Source organism: Cervus elaphus, chromosome 5, assembly GCF_910594005.1.
Source record: "Cervus elaphus chromosome 5, mCerEla1.1, whole genome shotgun sequence".
In the NCBI taxonomy this organism is placed as follows: domain Eukaryota; kingdom Metazoa; phylum Chordata; class Mammalia; order Artiodactyla; family Cervidae; genus Cervus; species Cervus elaphus.
In genome coordinates, this window is record NC_057819.1 from 125,827,809 (window position 1) to 125,845,601 (window position 17,793).

At 43.0% G+C, this 17,793-nt stretch overlaps 1 protein-coding gene across 6 annotated transcripts in view; it reads right to left on the reverse strand.

Annotated features, from left to right (window-relative positions):
* TNRC6C (trinucleotide repeat containing adaptor 6C) overlaps positions 1–17,793 on the reverse strand; it is a 114,497-nt gene that overhangs the window by 55,282 nt on the left and 41,422 nt on the right. The gene's annotated exons all lie outside the window — the stretch shown is intronic.

Below are 17,793 nucleotides of genomic sequence, written 5' to 3' on the forward strand. Positions count from 1 at the left end.
TCTGGAAAGGCCACATGCTCCAATTCCTACCATATAACATTCTGGGAAAAGGCAGTACTTCAGAGACCATCAGGCCTTCTTCAGTGGTTGAGAGGGGCTTGGGGTTGGGGGGAGGGAGGGAAGGAGGGGTGCGCAGGCCGAGTGCGGGAGTCATTTAGGGGTGGGGAGTGACACGGTGGTCCTGTAAGAGTGGGCACGCGGCGTGATGGAAGTGGGTGCACAGTGGGTAATAGTGGGATTCTGTAACAGTGTACATGCAACGTTAGGCATTTGTCAAAACCCATCAAACTATACAACACAGAGCGTGAACTCACAGGAAAACTACTGGACTTTAGCTAATGACAATGTATCAATACTGGTTCAACAGCTGTAACAAAGGCGCCACAACAAGGAAAGACATTAATAATAGGGGAAATGGAGGGTGGGTTGGGGGTGGAGAGATGCAATATGTGGGAACTCTATTTTCTGCTCAGTCTTTCTGTAAACCTGAAACTGCTCAAAAAAAAAAGAAAAAAAATACAGTCTTATAGTTAAAAAGACAAAAAACAAAAAAGAGAGTTCTACCTGCTCTTGTTCCAAGACCCCATTTCTCTTTTGTCCTAACAGACACTGGCTGGCCGGCTACTATCAAAGTCAAGGTGCTTCCTTCCACCTGCCATCCATCCAGTCTGTTCAAAGGCCGGAAACAAAGGAAACCTACCTGAACTCAAAACCTGGAGGAAACAACTGGCAAGGACTCGGAAGCAACAGGAGCCTAGGAATCACCCCGTCCTCCCCTTGCCCACACAGAGCCTGGGAGGCCCAAGTCTGCACTGCCCATATTAATATGGCAGCCACTAACCACATGAGGCTACTGAGCACTCGATGTGTGAGCCGAAACGTACTGTCGGTACATTTCACATGCATTTCAAAGAGTCAGTGCACAAAAATCTCATTGATTTTTATCGCGATCTTGCATTGAAATGATAAAATTTTTGGAATATATTGAATTAAAACATATTAACTGATCTCACCTGTTTGTTTTTAATCTTAAGATGTTGCTACTAGAATTAATTAAATTCCTTATGTGGCTCACGTGGGTCACCTGAATTTTATGTCTATCAAATAATGCCAGTCTAGAAATAGCACTGCCTTCTTGAAGGAGATAAAATCTGAGTTGGCTTCTCAGAAATACGTTAAATGTAAATAACCGTTTCCATGAAGGATCATCGACTGTGGCAGATGGATCACAAGCTTTTTAGGTGAGAGGTTTTCCCTTATAAGTCTGTACTAGCGGAAGTGCTAGCACTGTGTCTCACCAAAAGAAAAACATCACTAGATGTTTGCAGAGTAACAAGTGAGAACAAGGGCCCAGAGTACAGAACAAGTGTGGTACTCACAATTTACCCAGAGATTTTTCAGATCTTTGAAACTATCAGGCAACTAACAATCTCAATTGATTGAGAATCTAAAAATCTGGGAATGTTCTTATAATAGAGAGAAATCAAATGGTCAGGTTTTGACTATCCACACATGCTCTTCAGAGCCAAATTTCTCTATCATTCCCCAAAGATACACGGCTAGGGTGTTGAAACAATCCTGATGTTCCTCTTCTCAAACGGGCCCGGATCTAAGGGTCTCACAGGCCAGTCCACCCTACACATCACTATCTTCACAGTAGAATGCCTTAGGGCTTCCCTCGTAGCTCAGTTGGTAAAGAATCTGCCTACAATGCAAGAGACCCAGGTTTGATTCCCAGGTTGGGAAGATCCCCTGGAGAAGGAAATGGCAACCCACTCCAGTATTCTTGCCTGGAGAATCCCATGGACAGAGGAGCCTGGCAGGCTACCCTCCATGGGGTCGCAAGACTCAGACATGACTTAGTGACTAAACCATCAGAATGCTTTAAGGCAAGGGGAATTTTAGCTTGATTTATATGGATTGGGAACAAATGATTTGTTTTATTTAGGAAGAAAAATCAGAGCAGCAGCCAGTGAATAACTATAAAGCAAATAAAGAACTTCCAGCAAGCAAGCTTGATGTTTTGTTTCCTTTAACAAATCTTTGCTTTTTTTCTTTTACATGAGGGTGACACCTGCTGGTGAAAAAGCAGGATGTTAAATCCTTATATAAGAGAGCAAGTCCTTCAACAATTTTTCTTTCCAAGAAACAGTTTTCTGCTTTCGGGTAAAAATTTCAGAGGATACTGTCACACCAGAGTCCAAATAGTTTACAAATTCCTACTACTGCTTTTCCAAAACAACCGGCCACTGTACGGGCAGGAAGTTCAGACTGTCCCTTGAGTGCCCTGGGGGACTTCGGCACTACACTCTGCCACCTCTAGAGACCAAGACAGAAGGCTGACCCAGCCTGCTTAACTTTTATTCCACTCTGGACTCCCCAGTCCATCTTCTGCTTCTCTAGTCGTTTTTCCATGGCCTGAGCCCCCAGTACTGCCATCTGGACCTCCCAACGCCCCCTGGGCTTCCTTTCACTATGCTATCTACACCTCTGAATCATCCCAAACTCCGGTCTGGTTTCCAGACTGCCTAAAGTTACAGGCTCAGAAAGCTGACGGGTTCTGTTCCCACTTAAGTGATTCAAAGCCAAGCTCCTCCTGCTGCTAATGTTCCTCTTGTAATCTACCATAGTCTGCCCAAAGCCCCCTAACCCTGTTTTAAGCTTTCCCGGCCTCTTCCAAACCCTGATACCCAGCCCTTCTCTCAGCCTCTGACTGGGACTCCAGGTACTGAGACCAAAGCTACTCATGCATTTACACACACAAAGGCTTTCCAGAGCCTAGCTCTGAACCCTCCAGTAGACAGACTCCCACTGGACTTCTTCCAAAGGCAGACTCCCGCCTCCCCCAGGCCCTTTGCTCACATCTTAGCAGGGGGAGACAACTGATGAACAAGATGCCTATTAAGGTAAGTGGTCACCAGAAGGTGCTAAGGGCTGTGAAAAACAGGGAAAGCTGAGCAGGGTCAACAGGGCTAAAGCTGACTTTTCTCCTGTTGTCTGCTAAAAATTTCACCCCCACAGGTGTCAGTATTCTCCTTTACCCTCTCTGAATTTCCTTATTTGGGAAATATTTAATGAGTGCCTATTTTGTGTCAGGCATTGAGTGTATTGAGGAAAATAAATAGATATGGTTCCTGTAAGATACTAACTTAAACATGAGGGACAAAAGAACCTCACTTGGATTAGGGACTCAGAGAAATCTCTGCTGAGGAAGTGACTGCTAAGCTGGGCCAGGGGAGTGTGTCTGCAAGCTCACTCCCAACCAGCCTGGACTGAGCATGGGAAGATCTTGAAATGGGAAAAGGCGTCTGTGCCTTGAAGGCCTGAGACAAGGCTCGTGAGGCTGGAGTTCAGCGCCCAGGGGAGGGCTCCTGGAAGCCAGGCTGGAGAGGCAGGTGGAGTCTTTGTACATTCTGGACCCCATCACTTGGCCACTGGCTGGAAGAGCACTCTGGGGCAGCCTAGTGGAGGGCAACCCCGTGGTGTTCCTGTCCAGGCTGCAGGGCACGGACAAGCTTGGAGCCTCCAGTTTTGGGCAGAAGTTCTCTGAGGACAGGCTCCTTTGATTACAAACTCAAGGAGAGTCCAGGATGCTGTGACTGCAACTGGTTGTTTAAACTCCACAAGCAGGCGACCTTGATCAAGAACCGACTGTACAGGCTCACAGCCAGGAGTTGTGCCCGACAACACCTCTGCGTCCCATTCTACACACCTGGGGGGGGGGGTTCCTGCTAGGATCTACCTTATGATGCTCATCAGACACTTAGCAGAGGAGGGTGGGGTGCCTGGCGCATTGAGGCGTTTCCATCTTATTACCCAAGTCATACTAAAGACATTCTTTTGTTTAAAAAAAAGAAGAGAAATTATTTGGAAATAATTAAGAAGTACAAAAAGGCATAGAGACCAAATGGTCAACAAACCTCCATGGACCCAATCTCCAGCTTAAGAAGGAAGAAAACGTCACTGAGTCCATCAAAGGTTCTTCTCTCCCTCTCACGGCCGCATGCGTCACCTCCCCCAGGAGGTCCCGGCCACGCACGCCTTGGAGTTTATCCCTCCCATGTGTGGCTCCTCTTCAGATGTGGTGTCATGGCTATGAGCGCAGACCCATCTGTTTGAATCTCAGCTCTGCCACTGAGTGGCTGGTGAAGCTGGGTAAGTTATTTAACTCTCTGCCCCTCAGCGGTGCTGTCTGTAAAATGCAGGAAGGTGGAGGATGAAGTGAGGGTAACAATCAACACCTTACTGAGACGTTCTTTGAGCAGTGAATATTAACATGTGTGAAGAGCCCTTTAGAACAGTGTCGGACACAGAGCAAGTGCTCTATGAGTATGTTATGTTACAGAAAAAGTTCAATGACACTTGCTGAAGATGGTAAAGCAGACTCGATTCCAGGTCGTCACATCGGGGCCACTGCAAGGGGATTTTACAGCAGAGGAGAGACTGGCTCAACTAAGAACACACTGTGAGCGAGCAGGAGCTTGAATAAGGAGCTAATGAACATCCATCCTGGCATTTTAAAACCCTTACAAAAGCAGCAATCAAAGGCGCCCCCCTCCCTGACCAGCACACCAGCCACAGGCCAGCAGGGGCCGGTTCACAGCTTCAAGGATCCAGCAGTGACCTGAGTGCCCTCTGTCCATTGCTCCAGCTCCAAGTGTGAGCACTGCCCTGGAGATGGTGGAGGCTTTTGCACGGGTTCCCGGTTCCCAGTCACTGTCTTGGTGGCAGCTTCCTGAAAGCTGGGCTGCGGCAGTGACATAGTGCTCTTGAAGTCAGCGGGGCCTGCAGGGCATTCTGCCTTTTCCCCTGGGAGCAGCTCCTCTGGAGGGCCCTCTGGGGAGTCATATCTGCCTCCCAGCCCAGGGCACGCCATCCCTCCAACGACTGTATAAGCACCCAATTTTTTGCACCTAAACTCATTTCTGCTTAATATAGCTAGAGTGGTTTCTATACCCTTCAATTCAGCTCTGGTGAAGAGCTCATTTTTTTTTCCCCCCCAGCAAGCAGTACATTTAAATCTTTCACTCACCTAGACAGCATCACAGTATATGCTATGAGCTAGATATTCAACAAATGTTCCCTTCTAACAGGATTTCCTATAACAGGACTTACCTACATACCCCTGGATTAAAGTCTCACAGGCTACCTTCATTAGTCTACAGTAAACTGACAAGCAGTCAGGCAATGGATTAGAGAGGTATATTTTAAAAGTAAGCTTTCATAGGTAAATGTTAACTAGAGGGACCTTTTAACCTACACATTTCAACACGTCTTGCTTCTGAAATTTGGATGCATCTTACAATTGGTGTATAAACTTAATATAGTTTCCTCATTCACCTGCCAACCATCAATAAGACATTATTAAATCCATGGTGGCAGCCCACTCCAGTACTACTGCCTGGAAAATCCCATGGACGGAGGAGCCTGGTAGGCTACAGTCCATGGGATCGCAAAGCGTGGGACACGACTAAGTGACTCCACTCCACATGCCCTATATATATATATATATTTTTTTTTTTCCCTCCCCCCCGCCACCCCTGCCCCGGCCATGCTGCTTAACTTGTGGGATCTTAGTTCTCTGGTGAGGGACTGAACCTGCATCCTAGGTGGTGAAGGCTTGGAGTCCTAATCACTGGACCACCAGGGAATTTCCATTATGTTCTACCTATAATTGACGGTATCTTAGTACTTAAGAGAGATAAGTTTTTGTATGATAAAGCAAAGAATTTCTCTTATGCACAGACACCACACAATGACAAGAAACGGAAAAATATTTTAAAGCTTTGCATTAATTTCAGCCATTTCGGAATATATACTCAAAGATTCAGAGTTTCTTAAAATTTTAAATTTAGTGAAATACGTATGTTAACTGTTTGCAAATCGGACTATGAAAGAGAACTATTCTCCTGTGCTGAAACAATCAGAGATTTCAAGGAATATTTTCATTATTACAATCACTTCTGCAATCTACACAGCAACAAACATTGCAGAGAGAAGTTCCCTGAGAACAATGAGATGCAAGCTGAAGACAGCGAGAGCAAGGAGGGTCCATCTGCCTTGTTTGTCGCAGTCCCGGTGGGGGTACAGAGCAGTGGCCTTCTATTTGTTCTGTTGATGGCTTCTGGCTGATCTGTCACCATGGCAACTTTAGAGCCCAACTCAAAATGAGCACAAACTCATTAGCTACTAACTACATTAACTTAGTGTCTGCTGCTAATGAGAAATGCTGTTCAGAGATATTTTCTATTCTAATGTATTACAGTTACCTCTCTAAAAGGTATTAAATTGAATTAAATGCTACTCTTAATATATCAGACTGGATAATACAAATGTTACAGCAGAATTACTTTAATAATGACTATTAACAATAAGAATCATTTCATTAAAAGGTTACCATGTTTTGGTCCTTGGATTCTTCCATTCTGAGAAAATGTATTATCAGTCATACAGGCAAACATTTCTAGGTTCTTTTAAACACTGGCCAGATGATTCAGAAAATTGAAATAGAAAACTTTGATAATAGCCTGTTAAAGCCAGGTAGCCAATACAGCAATTAGCACATATTGGCTTTTCTTTTAATTAATTCTGGCTGTGCTGGGTCTTCGTTGCTGTGCAAGGGCTCTCTCTATTTGTGGCGAGCAGGGGGCTACTCTCTAGGTGCGGTGTTCGGGCTTCTCATTACCGAGGCTTCTCCTGTTGTGGAGCGCAGGCCCTAGGCACTCAGGCTTGACAGCACAGGCTCAGTAGCTGCAGGACCCAGGGTTAGCTGCCCCGAGGCATGTGGACTCTTCTCAGATCAGGGGTAGAACCTGTTTCTCCTGCACTGGTAGGATTCTCAACCACTGGACTACCAGGGAAGTCCTGGTTTTTCTATAATATGGACCATTGCTTTCCTTAATATGGACCATCACTTGAAACACTTCTCAAAGAGGCGACACACAGGACTGACACAAAGGGTAAAGAAGTCTGGGGAGTGGACAAGCTTCTAAGTCTGACCTCCTGTCTCTCCATGCAGAATCATCCCAGGCAGAACAAGCTCTAGGAACAAACAATGAATCTGAAATCGCATAAAACAGAGGTTTCCATGGGATTATGTCTCACCTGTGTTCTCCCAGGACATGCATATTGCCTTGTGCAAAAGGGTTGCGTGCATGTGTTTTAATAAGTTAGTAAATTGTGGGAATGAATTTATTCACAAAGCAGAAACAGACTCATAGACATAGCAAACTTATGGCTACCAGAGAGGAAAGGGGGCAGAGGGGGAGATAAATTAGGAGTTTGGAATTAGCAGATACAAACTACTATGCATAAAACAGATAAACAACAGGGTCCTACTGTATAGCATAGGGAACTATATTCAGTATATATCTTGTAATAATCTATAATGGACAATCATCTGAAAAAGAAAAAAAACATGTATAACTCAATCCCTTTGCTGTACACTTGAAACACTAGATCAACTCTTCAATAAAATAAATCGTGGAATAGCAATCATCTTGAGCTGCTTTTCTCCCTCCGAGTGCAGAATCCTACAACCTGCCAGAAGAGGGAGCCCCAGTTAACTACTCCAACACGTAGTCAGAGAAGGCAGGGGAGCGGGAGGGAAACCGACCACACTGACAACCCGACCAAGCTGACTTCTCAGTTTGAGAAGCCTCCTGACTGCTCTCAGGAAAAGGAACCTTCCACCCGTCCATGTCCTGGTCCTCACTGACCACTTTCGTCCCCATCTACCACATCTCCTCCCCTTGCTGATGGCTCCCAGGCCCTGCGGCCTTCAGTCTGTTTGGGGTCCAGCCAGCCTCTGTGAGAATGATGCTCCCTCCGTACGGGGAGCCCTCTGCCCTCTTTACTCTCCCGGGCCTAGGTTCCCAGTCATCCTTGGGATCTCACTGAAGCAGCACTCAAGACGCCCCTCCTAATCCCAGCCTCACCCAGGTTTCTGCGTTCTGTGCTCTCATGATCAACAGTCCTCTCCTTCGGGGAGGTCAGTCACGACACCTGTAGCATCGTGACTGATGCTTACATCCACTCCCCACAAGACTCTAAGTCCCAGGAGAGTGTGAAACATATCTATTTTTAAAATCTTTTTCTCCCCACAGTGAACAGCATGGTGCCAGGCAAATACAAGGTGTTCAATAGATACCGGCTGGATCAAATGGTTACTAGCCCAGTTGGTCTCTGACTTCAGCCCATTCTGTCAACATGACCGCTTCCTTCCTCCCTACTCTCGCCACTCAGCATCTAGAGGCTGGACTAGGCAGTGGTCTAGCTGTACCCACTGCCTCTAGCCCTCTCTCCAACTGTTTAATCCATCTTCAATCTGGCACTTTCAGGGATCTTTCTAAAATATAAGCTCATGCTGTCACTCCACCACTTAAAACTCTCCAGGGGCTCTCTTTTTTGGTAGGACAGGCTCATGCCTGACAGATGAGATAAGCATCCCACCTCGTACTGGTGTCCACAGCTAAGCTAGAGGCCAAGCAGGGGAGTGGTCCAGCTCCAGCAGGTATTTATCTCACTCTTAGGCAGTATTGTCCTCTCCCCCAGTTTTCTCATTTGTTTTTAATATCATAACCTTATTTGAAAGATTATCTTTTCTTATAGAAATATAAACATTGGGTGAAAAGATGATCAAATGAATGCAACTTAACATCTTTTCAGGTAGAAGATGGGGGATAAATAAAACACAACACCCAGAACATTTTTATTGCATTCACTTGCTTATATATCCATTGCTTATGTAGTTAACTCTTACTATTAGTATCTTTATTTGAGAACAGAGACCTTATCTCTGCTGTCTGCTAGGTATTTATAAACTATCAAATTAATTAATGAACTTGATAACTCTAGGCAATATAATGTGACTAATATTTAGCTCATTTATTAATGCAATCTTTAGTAGGTATGTCAAAAGCTGAGTAAAATGTGATCATACTGCAAGTGCATACTTACTGATATAACTATCATATAAATAACTGCACACACAGAAAAAGGGAAAATGACTGAGGTATGCAGAAAACTAAGCTGCACTGATGGGACTTTCTGTCCAACTCTAGAGGCCAATTTAATATTATAAACCAATCTAGAGTCAAAAAACAAGTAACTCAGAAAGTAGCAGCAAAATATTAGAATATACATTCACCAAAGAAGATACACAGATGGCAAAAAAGCACATAAAGGTAATGTCCAATACCATTTGGGAAATGCAAATCAAAACCACAAAGCGATACCACATCTATTAGAAAGGCTAAAACTTGAAGACTGACTTTCCAAGTGTTGATGAGGATTCAAAGAACTGTGAAATGGGACAATTACTGTGGAAAAGTTCTGCACCCATCTACCAGAAGATCCAGCCATTCTACTCCCAGGCATTTACCAAAGGGAAATGAAAGGACATTCATTCATACAGAGCCTTGCACATGAATGTGCATAGGCACTTTATTTTATTATGGCTAAAAAACTGAAAACAACTCAAATGTCCATGACAGATGAATGGATAAAGAAACTGAAAAATTCAAACACTGGAATACTACTCAGCAATAAAAGGGAATGACCTCCTGATACCATAACAGAGATGGCGCTGATACAGTAATGGGGATGGCAATCATGAGATCAGGCTGAGTGAAAACAGCCAAGGGTGCAAGTGGTATGAATCTGTTTATGTAACAGTCTAGGAAACCTTCTGTAGTGACAGAAAGTAGACCAGTGTCTGCCCAGAGACTGATGAGAGAGGATGGAGAGGTGGTTTGGGAAAGGGCACAGGGGTACTTTCAGGGATGATGGATGCGATCTTGATTTCAGGAATGGTTTCACAGGTGTGCACCAGCCAATATTTATTAAACTGTTCTCTTTAAATACATGCAGTTTACTGTGTGTCAGCTATAACCCAATAAAGCTCTTGCAAAAAAAAAAAAAAAAAAGCAAGCAATCTGGGTAAACAAATTACTTCTCAGAAAGCAGATTGCAAGCTTCCCTTAGAGCTATAAATTATAACTTTATGCCTGGAGACTGTCTTTTATGTTTAATGTGTCAGGGAAGTTATGCTAACCAGAGATGTGGACTTTCACGTCACTTGAGGCCCATGCAGAAGATGCAGTTAAAGGGACTTGTAAGAGATAACACAAATTATCACTGGGGTTACTTCCTTTTCTCCAAAGTTTGATCAAGAAAGTATATGCGTGTGTGCATGTATGTGTGTGTATACACATATACACACACACACACACACACACACACACACACATATATATATAAATAAAATCCCTTAGTTTTTTTTCCCAATAATTTTTATCTCTTTAAATTGCCTACATATTTAGGGGAAAAATACCATAGCTTAATACACTTTCCTTTGTTCCCATGGAAAAAATGTTCATGCATTTATTATATCTTCCTTTCCCTAGGGATTTAATAGTAAAATTAAACAATTCCTTTAAACACAGAATACCACAGCTGAAGAATGACATAGCTAATGTTAAAAATCCTATAAGATATCATTCCATAAAGATCCCTCACATAACAAATCTTTTAGGAATTTCTTCCAGCCTTATTTGAAAATGTCTTAAGTTATTTTTTTAACTGATATAATACTGATGATAGATACACAATACCTACATCTCCAGGTCCTTCATATGGAGAAAAATATATAATTGACAATCAGAAGGTGAAGATTCTAGTCTAGTTTTGTTACTAACTAGCTGTCAAAACTTGTACAAATCATTTCAACTCTTTGAATCTCATTTCCCATCTAACACAGGAGTTGGATGATCTCTAAGGATCCTTCAAGCTCTAAGATTTTATTAATTTTGTAGATAGAAAAGTAAAATGCCATATTTTATAGAAAATATCATGTTGACTAGACTTTCAGATGCTGCTTTTTAGAGCAATTCATAAACTCAAAATGGTATCTGCTTTGGTTATGTGGATGTAGACGTGAATACACGTAAATTCAAGGAATTTGGCCAATTTTATTAACTAGGAAAACACAGATCTGCTGCTTTATAAATACTAACTGCTGCTTATTGTGTTTGACCCCTGAAAGACTGAGCAAATGGTAATAAACTGCCTCAGCTAAAAAAAAAAGTGCCACCTAACTGATGAGGTGCAGAAACGTGGGTTCATTTCTGTTTATTTTTATCATATCTGACTATGCAATCAGAAGACATGCTTTAAACCTCAATTCTCACCACTTTTCATTCGTGTTGAATGAAAGGGATTTATAAATATATGTTTAGGGAATTCCCTGGCAGTTCAGTGGTTAGGCCTCTGCGCTTTAACTGCTGAGAGTGCAGGTTCAGTCCCTGGTCCGGGAACCAAGATCCCACTAGCCTTGTGGTGGAACCAAAAAAAAAAAATCAACGTAAGGCACGGAAAGAATATGCTTTCAATTGATTTACATTAACAAGAGCATATAAAAGTTTGCTTAAAATTAACAATTAGAAACTGAATGCATGGTGAAGCTGAATACCTGATTGCAAAACTTATAGTCCTTTCGAGCAAGATTAGGAAACTAATTAAAATGTATGAAATTTTAAAAGTATATGACTCAAAACCATGAATCATTAAACATGTGGAGTTTGAGCCATGTTGGGTCATCAAGATATTTGCTTTTATACATGATATAATTAACTTTGAACTTTCCGTATGAAACCTTATCTTTCTATTTTATGAACTTGAGAAAATCTGGCTAAAACCACTAAATTAAATTCATTTCGAATTTATGAGTATAATTATAGCTAATCCTTTTTAAAAAACCCTTTAAATCCATGAAAAAACCCACAAGACAATAAGAAAATTTAGGCTCATAAGGTCATCACATCATAAAGCTATTATTTTCTCTGCCCAAATTAAGGGCAGTGCCTCAAATAAAGAAGAGATTAATGATTACTGAAGCAAAACCCATTATAAACTGTCTAAAACTTAGACATTAGCTACTCTACAGCAAGGATATAAGACACAAGCTAATGGTGTTTCAAAACAGGATGATAAAAATACAAACAAACAAAAAAAGAGGATTATATCTGATCCCCTTTCCCCAACTATGAGAACATATAGGGTCTCACTAAGGCATGGTGTTCAGCTGGCTCTTTCATTGGTTACCAATGCAAAGACAATGTTTAGCAGAATTTACAAAGGACTGCTTTGTTTCTGAACAGACTTATACAGAGGTTTTCAAGTTGCTTAGTGCAGCTCCCTGAGGAGCAGGAGACAGGGAAGGGTTTAATCCAGGGAGAGTCCATATAAAATACACATTTATGTATATATAGAGAGATGCCTTCAAGGATGGTCAACAAAATGTTAACAGCTAGATATCTCAACACGGAGGGACTTCATGTGAACTTGAACTTCTTTTAAGAAACAATGAGAATATACTAATATTACCTACATTTTTCATCACAAGAAGAAACATAAGGAAAGGATGATTAAAACTACCACCACCAAAGACTAGAAAGCACTAGAGGAAGAGAATTCCAGTCACAGACACAGGCTCAGATTCCTAGGAGAGCAGGGTACTCAGGGGGACAGGAGGAGGAGGAAACTGGGGAAAGGTGAGGGTGGATCTGCTACTTGCATAAAAAGCTCCAGAGCTGCACCAAGCAGACACACCAGGGTGAATGCGGGGCGCCAATACCTGCAGCACAGTGTTTCCTATGAACCGACTCGCTTGCCTGAATCGTAAAAAGAAAATGACCTTAACAGGGACATTGCTAATCAGGATTTGGAAAAACAGAGACAAAATTTTACTTATAATTTTGTAAAGCAGAATTTCTAGGCACCGAGTTTCCAGACGGGAGTAGGGGAGGAGAAGCAGCACGCTATATATTAGATTTAGCAAATGAAAAAACTTCCAGTGAGATTCCATTCTTCATTTGTCTTTTAAATGAAGATTCATAGTTCAAGTTCAATGGTTATAGCTTGATATAAAAAAACTTTTAAAGCATAATTAAAGCTATAACGAAGACTGATCTATCAAGAATGGATTAGGCTACTCTTTCTAGGAGAAAGCAGAAAGGTATAATGCCAAATTCAGACTTAAATTGAAGAAAGTAGGGAAAACCACTAGACCATTCAGGTATGACCTAAATCAAATCCCTTACGATTATACAGTGGAAGTGACAAATAGATTCAAGGGATTAGATCTGACAGAGTGCCTGAAGAACTATGGACAGAGGTTCGTGACATTGTACAGGAGGCAGGGATCAAGACCATCCCCAAGATAAAGAAATGCAAAAAGGCAAAAGGGTTGTCTGAGGAGGCCTTACAAATAGCTGAGAAAAGAAGAGGAGCTAAGGCAAGGGAGAAAAGGAAAGATACTCCCATTTGAATGCAGAGTTCCAAAGAATAGCAAGGAGAGGTAAGAAAGCCTTCCTCAGTGGTCAATGCAAAGAAATAGAGGAAAACAATAGAATGGGAAAGACTAGAAATCTCTTCAAGAAAATTAGAGATACTAAAGGAACACTTCATGCAAAGATGGGCACAATACAGGACAGAAATGGTATGGACCTAACAGAAGCAGAAGGTATTAAGAAGAGGTGGCAAGAATACACAGGACTATACAAAAAAGATCTTCTTGACCCAGATAATCATGATGGTGTGATCATTCACCTAGAGCCAGACATCCTGGAGTCTGAAGTCAAGTGGGCCTTAGGAAGCATCACTATGAACAAAACTAGTGGAGGTGATGGAATTCCAGTTGAGCTATTTCAAATCCTAAAAGGTGATGCTGTTAAAGTGCTGCACTCAATACACCAGCAAATTTGGAAAACTCAGCAGTGGCCACAGGATTAGAAAAGGTCAGTTTTCATTCCAATCCCAAAGAAAGGCAATCCCAAAGGTGCCTGAGACCGGCACCTCACCGGCAATGGCTTTGAGACACACCCTGTCCGTGAATTAGTTCCAGTCATGGTCGGCGCTGTCTGCCGTGTCCACACGGGTAAACTGAAGCTCTGAGAGGTGCCCCCGACACCGTGTAACTTGTCAATGGCAGGGCTGACGTGCCCAGAATCTTCCTGAACTTGCAGCATCCAGGAGGGGCACGCAGCAGACATTTCACCTGTTTGTCACATCGGCTGTGTGTCAGCACCTATCGTGCTCCAGAACAGCCCTGTATCGGGAGAGGGATGCTCGGAGCTCCTGAGTAGCAGGGCGGGGTCCGTCCTGCCTCTGCTTCCAGAACCAGGTCTCGACCTCCTGGCCAGATGTGACGGCGCCCCCGCAGAGTCACCAGAAGTCAGAGAACCCTGCTGTCGCCACACAGCAGCACCAGCAGGGCCAGGGCCGAGGCACTGGAATGTAGGAGGGAGTTTAACAATTTGAGTGAGTTCAGGAGTGGAAGACTTGGGTGAGAGGCTACAGCTATAAATAAGGCGATAGAATACAGTGCGTCGGATAGCACAGTAGAAGTTTCAGTTGCTTTCATTTTGACAGTTAGCTCAGACGGGACCATGTCAGTCGGTCAGTGCCGTGCCCTGTGGCGCTGCGCACGGCAGAAGCAGCAGTGTCTCCACTATTCAGCGTCATGTTCGACCTAACTCTCTCAGTGACGGAAACGTCACCTCTTTAAGTTTCGGTTTATTTCATTTTCAAAGAACTCTTTATATGTTATACACGTACCTATATTAGTTCAGTTCAGTTGCTCAGTCGTGTCCGACTCTTTGTGAATCCATGGACTGCAGCACGCTGGGCTTCCCTGTCCATCACCAATTCCCAAAGCTTGCTCAAACTCATGTCCACTGAGTCAGCAATGCCATCCAACCATCTTATCCTCCGTCGTCCCCTTCTCCTTCTGCCTTCAGTCTTTCCCAGCATCAGGGTCTTTTCCTGAGTTAGTTCTTCACGTCAGGTGGCCAAAGTATTGGAGCTTCAGCTTCAGTATCTGTCCTTCCAATGACTATTCAGGACTGATTTCCTTTAGGATGGACTGGTTTGATCTTGCGGTCCAAGGGACTCTCAAGAGTCTTATCCAAAACCTTAGTTCAAAACCGTCAATTCTTCGGCACTCAGCTTTCTTTTTAGTCCAACTGTCAGATCCATACATGACTACTGGAAAAACCATAGCTTTGACTAGACAGACCTTTGTTGGCAAAGTAATGTCTCTGCTTTTTAATATGCTGTCTAGGTTGGTCATAGATTTTCTTCCAAAGGAGCAAGTGTCTTTTAATTTCATGGCTGCAGTCACCATCTGCTGTGATTTTGGAGCCCAAAAAATTAAAGTCTCTCATTGTTTCCATTGTTTCCTCATCTATTTGCCATGAAGTGATGGGACAAGACGACATAATCTTAGCTTTCTGAATGTTGAGTTTTAAGCCAACTTTTTTACTGTCATCTTTCACTTTCATCAAGAGGCTCTTTAATAGTTCTTTACTTTCTGCCATAAGGGGAGTGTCATCTGCGTATCTGAGGTTATTGATATTTCTCCCAGCAACCTTGATTCCAGCTTGTGCTTCATCCAGCCTGGCATTCACATGATGTACTCTGCATATAAGTTAAATAAGTAGGGTGACAATATACAGCCTTGACGTACTCCTTTTCCTATTTTGGAACCAGTCTGTTGTTCCATGTCCAGTTCTAACTGTTGCTTCTTGCCTGCATACAAGTTTCTCAGGAGGCAGGTCAGGTGGTCTGGTAGTCCCATCTTTTTAAGAATTTTCCACAGTTTATTGTGTTCCATACAGTCAAAGGCTTTGGCATAATCAATAAAGCAGAAGTAGATATTTTTCTGAAACTCTCTTGCTTTTCCTATGATCCAGCGGACGTTGGCAATTTAATCTCTGGTTCTTCTGCCTTTTCTAAATCCAGCTTGAACATCTGGTAGTTCGCAGTTCATGTGCTGTTGGAGTCTGGCTTGGAGAATTTTGAGCATTACTTTGCTAGCGTTTAAGATGAGTGCAGTTGTGTGGTAGTTTGAGCATTCTTTGGCTGGGGCACAAGAGGGCCCAAGGCAAATGCGGGCCTGCCCCTCTGACTACAGACTCTAGAGCAGGGGAAAGACAGGAAAATGCCAGACGGTTTGCAAAGCAGGTCTGTGTTCTGTGTGGGCATCCGTACTATTCGTATAGTGTATTTCAATACTCGGTCAGGCCCAGCCTGTGCTATTTGACACACAGGTCCGGTTAGAAACTCAGAACCACCACCTCACAGTTTATTTACTAATTTTTTTAGGCAGTTAATTTTGAGTGGAACCAGTAATAATGGAGAGCCTGAGATAAATTGAGACCTTGGCGCTGCTAATATTTATTAATGAATTACCTAGCAGCACTGTTATTTATAATTCAAAAAAGCATTTTTCCCCCCGTTGTTTAGAAGGATGTTAATAATCATTATGTTCTGTTCTGAGGCTGGTTATAGTTAGTACAGTTACTGATAAATTGTACCCAAAGGAGCAGTATTTCAGGGAAGATAAAAGGAGAAGATAAAAACCCAGTAGGGTTTGGAGTTAGCAATGAAAATACTCATCAGAACAGTAATAGAAAATAATAACTCTGTAAAGTGGCGGGGCAATGTAATTCATGATCACTGTACAATCATAAACAATTTGTTACTATTTCAAGAGAAAACAATTACAGTGACAACAGAACATTGTCGGCCGGCACTGAATCAAGTTGTAAAAACTTCTCAAAATGTTAAAAAAAAAAAAAAGGAAATGGATAATTCAGAGCAATAATTTTGCACTTTAAAATGATAATGATAGGAAATCATTATTTCTTTTTCAAGATCATAATTTCAAAACAACCATGGATCGAAGCCTTTTGGGCCCTTCTGACCAGTGTTTTGTAAATTCACACAACCACTGAGAGCGTGAGAGAGAAAATGTCCTTTTTGAAAACTATGCTGTCTTTAAATATTCATTTACATGAAATCCATCTCTTACCATGGCTCTGCGGTGAGAGCTCCGAGGCAAGCACGCTGGGGTCAGACGCCCAGGCTCCCTCGAGGCCTGTCCTCGCAATAAGTCTCGGCCAAGAGCAAGCCACGTCAAGTCACACTGTCAGCCATGGTTTCTTCATTGTCAACTAACACCTGCCCTGTTCGATCACGAAGTTCAAATGAGATGACGTAAACTCTACTTGGAAAACTACAAATGCCAGACAAAAGTGGAGCACGTGTCTGTGCCTACAATTACACATGAGCGTCCAACAGAAACAACTTACAAGTAACCACAGCCAACCTCTAGCAAGCACGAGCTCTGTGCCAGGCACCGAGCCCTGGCCCTGTGGATCTCACGACAGCTCTGCAAGGTGTGAAACTCACCCCTCACCCTTCTCATGCCAAGTATGAGATACCTGAGGCTTAAAGAGATGAAGTGCCTTGCCCCAAATTAGACGGAGGTGGTGACTGCGAGTCCTGCGTGTGTGCTCCCCAGCACTGGCCAGTCTCCGAGCACATCAAGCACCAAGCGAGGAGGCTCCGGGCGGCTTCCCTTCTGCCGGCCCACCAGCATGGGGCAGAGACACCCAGGGTACTGTGAGAACCACATGCGTTCCTGCTCACACCCGTCAGGACAACCAGTGCCAATTCCGGACTTGGAGAATAAAAAGGAAATCTTTCACACATTAATAAGCAAAGCGAGAAGAATATAGAAAGAATATATCTCCTTTTATTATAATAGTTGGCTTGCGGTATCTAATCCCGCCTTGCAAGCTTTCCTGGAGCTAACATCAACGGCGGGTGGGCACACTCGGTCTGCGCTCGGTGCCACACGGTGGGGTTTGTTTGTGATGCATTTGTCTTGTGTGTGATGATGACTGATGCGTAATAAAAATAAAAAATTTAAAAAAAAATAGTTGGCAA